This window comes from Puntigrus tetrazona, chromosome 2 (assembly GCF_018831695.1).
Source record: "Puntigrus tetrazona isolate hp1 chromosome 2, ASM1883169v1, whole genome shotgun sequence".
NCBI lineage: Eukaryota > Metazoa > Chordata > Actinopteri > Cypriniformes > Cyprinidae > Puntigrus > Puntigrus tetrazona.
This window is the reverse complement of record NC_056700.1, coordinates 4,179,454-4,185,357: the sequence shown is the minus strand read 5'-3', so window position 1 is coordinate 4,185,357 and position 5,904 is coordinate 4,179,454. Positions and strand designations below refer to the sequence as shown.

The following is a 5,904-nucleotide window of genomic DNA, read 5'->3' as shown; positions in this document are numbered from 1 at the left end:
ACTCAAAAACACCTTATCCGTACTGAAACCTGAAGCACACATTTAAAACATCTTAAAATGCTCTTATATTGTTGCAATGTAACTGTCTAACAATATGAAAAAAGAATTCAACTTGACAGCGTGTTCTTTGTTTTGCATTGTTTTTGTTTCTTGTTTTGTTCTTGTTTCTTTAAGCAGCTAATAAGAATGCTATAAGTATAATACGCTTTACAAACTACAATTCTGAGTAATATGAAAACAATATGAATTTTCTCAGAAAACTAGAAAAGCAGGTCCTAACTCAAGTGATTATAAGGCAGGTATATCTCAGCAATATTGTGTTTAACTTGGCGTTATGTAATAATAGAGAGCTCGGCTTGATATGTGAGCGCTTTACTCAGTGCTGAAATGCCGGTATCAGACAGGAGGAGCGATCGTGAGCTAAGGTCATGCGGTGCGCTTCAGTAGTAATGAGATCAAGCCTCGGTGTTTCGTTCCCCGCAGGACCCTCTGCTCACTCCACATCATGTCTGTCTGTGCTTCTGCTTTGCTTCCCTTTTGGTGGAAAAACGAGAGCACAGAGGAACCTTCGAGTCGTTTTTTTGACCACACAGCTTCTCTGGCTTGCTTAAAGAAATCACAGGCTGAGGCTCGGCTCGGACTCAAACGAACATCCACTGTTTGTTTTTATAGTCCATCCAAAACGCTCCTATGCAGGTCAATCATGGAAAATGGACACAGAAGCACACAAAGGTCAAACTTTGGGGTGAAACGAATCTGCGGAAATAAATACTGAAGCAGTAGATTTGAAACTACAGTAAACGCAAAGCAGCTGTCAGTTGGAAAACAATTGGATCTGAGATGTTTTCTTCTTAATCTGGACAGTTTTACGTTGGCCTGTGATTCCAGATGGAGATCATGAGTCCTGAAGGCAGCCGCCGCTGCTGGAATCCCCAAATGTCAAACGCTGGCCTGGGATTGCGTTCAGAAATCCAGTGAGGATCGACCAGACTCTCAGACTAATGAGACCAAAGCAGTGTTCTCCTGGAGGCGTAAACAGAACACGTTCCCCGTGACTCTCTGCTCATGCAGGAACCACTTCATTAAAGGGGTCATGACATTTTATATTATCCCGGGGTCTTGTGAAATCTATACGGAAGCCGGTTTCTGCCGGTCAATGAACTTTTTTACTATGATCGTGTTTCTAGTAACTGAGTTTACATCTCGCTGATATTTAATATTTACTTTTCTCTCTCTCTGTCTCTCTCTCTCTCTCTCTCTCTGTCTCTCTCTGTCTCTCTCTCTGTCTCTCTCTCTGTCTCTCTCTCTCTCTCTCTCTCTCTCTCTCTCTCTCTCTCTCTCTCTCTCTCTCTCTGTCTCTCTCTCTCTCTCTCTCTCTCTCTCTCTCTCTCTCTCTCTCTCTCTCTCTCTCTCTCTCTCTCTCTCTCTCTCTCTCTCTCTCTCTCTCTCTCTCTCTCTCTCTCTCTCTCTCTCTCTCTCTCTCTCTCTCTCTCTCTCTCTCTCTCTCTCTCTCTCTCTCTCTCTCTCTCTCTCTCTCTCTCTCTCTCTCTCTCTCTCTCTCTCTCTCTCTCTCTCTCTCTCTCTCTCTCTCTCTCTCTCTCTCTCTCTCTCTCTCTCTCTCTCTCTCTCTCTCTCTCTCTCTCTCTCTCTCTCTCTCTCTCTCTCTCTCTCTCTCTCTCTCTCTCTCTCTCTCTCTCTCTCTCTCTCTCTCTCTCTCTCTCTCTCTCTCTCTCTCTCTCTCTCTCTCTCTCTCTCTCTCTCTCTGTCTCTCTCTCTCTCTCTCTCTCTCTCTCTCTCTCTGTCTCTCTCTCTCTCTCTCTCTCTCTCTCTCTCTCTCTCTCTCTCTCTCTCTCTCTCTCTCTCTCTCTCTCTCTCTCTCTCTCTCTCTCTCTCTCTCTCTCTCTCTCTCTCTCTCTCTCTCTCTCTCTCTCTCTCTCTCTCTCTCTCTCTCTCTCTCTCTCTCTCTCTCTCTCTCTCTCTCTCTCTCTCTCTCTCTCTCTCTCTCTCTCTCTCTCTCTCTCTCTCTCTCTCTCTCTCTGTCTCTCTCTGTCTCTCTCTCTCTCTCTCTCTCTCTCTCTCTCTCTCTCTCTCTCTCTCTCTCTCTCTCTCTCTCTCTCTCTCTCTCTCTCTCTCTCTCTCTCTCTCTCTCTCTCTCTCTCTCTCTCTCTCTCTCTCTCTCTCTCTCTCTCTCTCTCTCTCTCTCTCTCTCTCTCTCTCTCTCTCTCTCTCTCTCTCTCTCTCTCTCTCTCTCTCTCTCTCTCTCTCTCTCTCTCTCTCTCTCTCTCTCTCTCTCTCTCTCTCTCTCTCTCTCTCTCTCTCTCTCTCTCTCTCTCTCTCTCTCTCTCTCTCTCTCTCTCTCTCTCTCTCTCTCTCTCTCTCTCTCTCTCTCTCTCTCTCTCTCTCTCTCTCTCTCTCTCTCTCTCTCTCTCTCTCTCTCTCTCTCTCTCTCTCTCTCTCTCTCTCTCTCTCTCTCTCTCTCTCTCTCTCTCTCTCTCTCTCTCTCTCTCTCTCTCTCTCTCTCTCTCTCTCTCTCTCTCTCTCTCTCTCTCTCTCTCTCTCTCTCTCTCTCTCTCTCTCTCTCTCTCTCTCTCTCTCTCTCTCTCTCTCTCTCTCTCTCTCTCTCTCTCTCTCTCTCTCTCTCTCTCTCTCTCTCTCTCTCTCTCTCTCTCTCTCTCTCTCTCTCTCTCTCTCTCTCTCTCTCTCTCTCTCTCTCTCTCTCTCTCTCTCTCTCTCTCTCTCTCTCTCTCTCTCTCTCTCTCTCTCTCTCTCTCTCTCTCTCTCTCTCTCTCTCTCTCTCTCTCTCTCTCTCTCTCTCTCTCTCTCTCTCTCTCTCTCTCTCTCTCTCTCTCTCTCTCTCTCTCTCTCTCTCTCTCTCTCTCTCTCTCTCTCTCTCTCTCTCTCTCTCTCTCTCTCTCTCTCTCTCTCTCTCTCTCTCTCTCTCTCTCTGTCTCTCTCTCTCTCTCTCTGTCTCTCTCTCTCTCTCTCTCTCTCTCTCTCTCTCTCTCTCTCTCTCTCTCTCTCTCTCGCTCTGACTCGCACGATATATAGTTACAAAATCAGAAATCTGATATAGAATTCAAGCTGGAATTGTGGGGGAAAAAAAGCGAAATTTCAAACTTTTTTTGCAACTGAAGTCAGAATCGTGAGATATATACTAAAAGTCACAATGACTTTTTAAATGTTTTATTCAGTAGCAGAAACCGCCTTCCATACATATAAGAGGCAGATGTACTATATAAAAAAAAATTATATTTCCTCCTTTCTGCAAAAACATTTTATTTGATTAAAAGAGCCTCCCAAAATGAATGCTTCCTTCACATGCGATATTATACTGTGCTGGATATTTGCATAGAGAGAGGTGCTCGGGTTAATCTAATGCTTCCTGCAACAAGTTTGGTGATTACAGGCTATACGTTTAAAGCATTTTCCAGCTGATGGTTATACAAGCATTTAGAGTGAGAACAGAGTCAATAAAAAATAATAGTTATATATTGCGTAATACACAATTTTGATTACATTGATAATTGCAAACATTTTTTTGGATTACAATTTTCCTAAAACGTTGAGTCATTATTTAATGAAATATGCAATAATTTGCATGCATACTGGATGATTTGGGCTATCTCGTTTTTGCCATTGCACAATTAAAGAAAATGCTTAGAATGGACAGAAAACCCTATATTTTGATCATTTTTGGACAAATTATATGTGAACAAAATCCGCCTTTAAAAACATGCTGTAAACACAGGCAGGAATAAAAAGGTCAATTTCAGTTTGTGTAAATGCTACCGAAGTGGAGATTTACGGATCGGTGTGTTTGGTTCTCTTTGTGCTAGCCTGAAAAAAAAATATTCATGAAAAAACTAAAAAATTCCCAAACTTGACAGGTGCGTGAAAAAAACGTATTGCATGCAGTGTCTCCCCTTAATGAATGGTTTGCAAAGAAACTGTACTTCATTCAAAAAACAGCTGACGCACAAGTTAGTGCCATATTATTAACCACAGAATGAATGTTACTTTACCAGCCGTAGCTTTAAAAAAGGATGACTAAAAAGTGACTTAGCATTACAAGGACAAGCAGTTAGTGAAGCTGCAGGCTGCTGTAAAAACATACACGCTGACTTTAATACTGATGTTTTTTTGGCCAGCAGCATCTGGCATGTACGGTAACAGACATGTTTTCTCTTTCAGACCGTAACAAAAACTCGAGCGGGATTTCTAAATTGAGCAAAATGTCCAGGAAGCGGCTCTCCGAGGTCATCATACGTTCAAAGATCGAAACGCAGGCTTTCACTGAAACGGAGCAGATAGTGTGATGCATCTGGACGCATTTCACGATTAACTGAAGCCAGAGCTAAATATCATACATTGATAGCATGATAACTCTCATAGGTTTAATTAAAGATATATTCATACTGTATGTTCAGTAATCATGATGACGTACAGTATTACTGTTAATATACTGGTTTGAAATACACTGTTGCACATTCGGTGCATCTTTATCATTTAAAAAAACAGTAAGATTTTATTTTTTCAAGGAATCAATACTCATTCAGCTAAATATTTCAATAAACTCTGGTCATTTGGACTTAGCAGACGAAATGCTAAGCAGCACGAATGTTTTCAACGTTGATAATAATGAGAAATGCATGTCCGAGTGATTTGTGAAGGATCGTGTGACTCTGAAGACGATGCTGAAAACTCAGCTTTGATCACAGCGACCAATTACGAAGAAACCAGCTTTTACTTTAAAAATACGGCATTGCACAACAGCAGTGTTTTTACTGTAATTAAAATCGTGTTCATGTTGAAACGACAAACTTCATGAAGCGAATGGGCGACGAAAATCCATGTAGACCCCACTAGAGAAACGCTTGCAAATCAGCAGGCCTTATGGAAAACGAATAACGTCTGTTCACTTTTGTCGTTGTCGACCCCCTATAGTTCTACTGAAAATAATTGAAATCGTTTGTCATAGTGATATTTAATTATAACGTGGTCAAAGACCTGCAACAATCAAATCATAAGACATTAGTGTTAATTACTGACCTGCCATTGCAGTGCTGATATTCACAACAACGGCACTCCAGCGCGCGCAGAACTGCTTTACCGTTCAATTTAATCAGCGTAATTAATATGCGCTTTACTGTTCATGTACCGTTTTGTCCGTCGGGTCTTAATCTTCCATTATTTGAGCAGATGATGCTCATCTGATGAGATCCCAACCCCCAGCCCCAAAAAGCACAGCATACAAATCTTAACGTAACAAACAACATTAAAAGGGAACACGACAGCTGAATTATTTCCATGCACCAAGTGACACATCACCTGAAGTTTCCAGCAGCTTTACTTCGCATCTACAGTCACTGAACCCGTGCATAGTTCCCATTGGGCTATATGTGCAGGTTATTCGGAGATGGAGAGACCTATATGGTCCTGAGGATTCGGGGGATTCGGTTCAGCAACCCAGCTTTTACCGAAACCGAAAAGACTTCCTCGTGAGAATAAGCGCCAGTCCTAACCATGCAAAAATAAGCACCGCCGCACTTTTTGCATTTTTATCGATGCGTGCACACGGTACGTTTTATGAAACGCCGCGCACCTGTGACAGCGTCGCGTCGCGTCGCAGCTACTCACCCAATAGCACGCGTCGCGATCACTTCCAACGCGTCGCTTCGGTTCCCGCCGTTATCAAATGACGGGTCGAATCCAGTTTTTCGCGCGCGTTCAGAATCCCCCCAGAAACGCTCGATCGCGAGCGCGTCTCCGACAGAATAATCGGCTACGAAGAGAAACGAGGCGATGGGGCGGGAGGAGAGAGACCCCCGTGACAAAATAATTCAAATGCACAGAGGATAATGCGGAGATGAGTGAAGGGGGATGGGAGAGGATTAAGTGGAAATG

The 5,904-nt window shown here is 43.2% G+C and overlaps 1 protein-coding gene across 4 annotated transcripts in view; it reads right to left on the bottom strand.

Moving 5' to 3' along the window:
* LOC122361024 (complement component C8 beta chain-like) overlaps nt 1-5,904 on the bottom strand; it is a 37,555-nt gene extending 31,651 nt beyond the window's left edge. For 2 of the 4 annotated variants that reach the window (XM_043261966.1, XM_043261979.1), the window contains exon 1: nt 5,638-5,904. The gene's annotated coding sequence lies outside the window, so the exon portion shown is untranslated. Of the gene's footprint in view, nt 1-5,328; nt 5,581-5,637 lie in introns of those variants that run through there. The other 2 variants (XM_043261988.1, XM_043261973.1) reach the window with 2 other exon arrangements.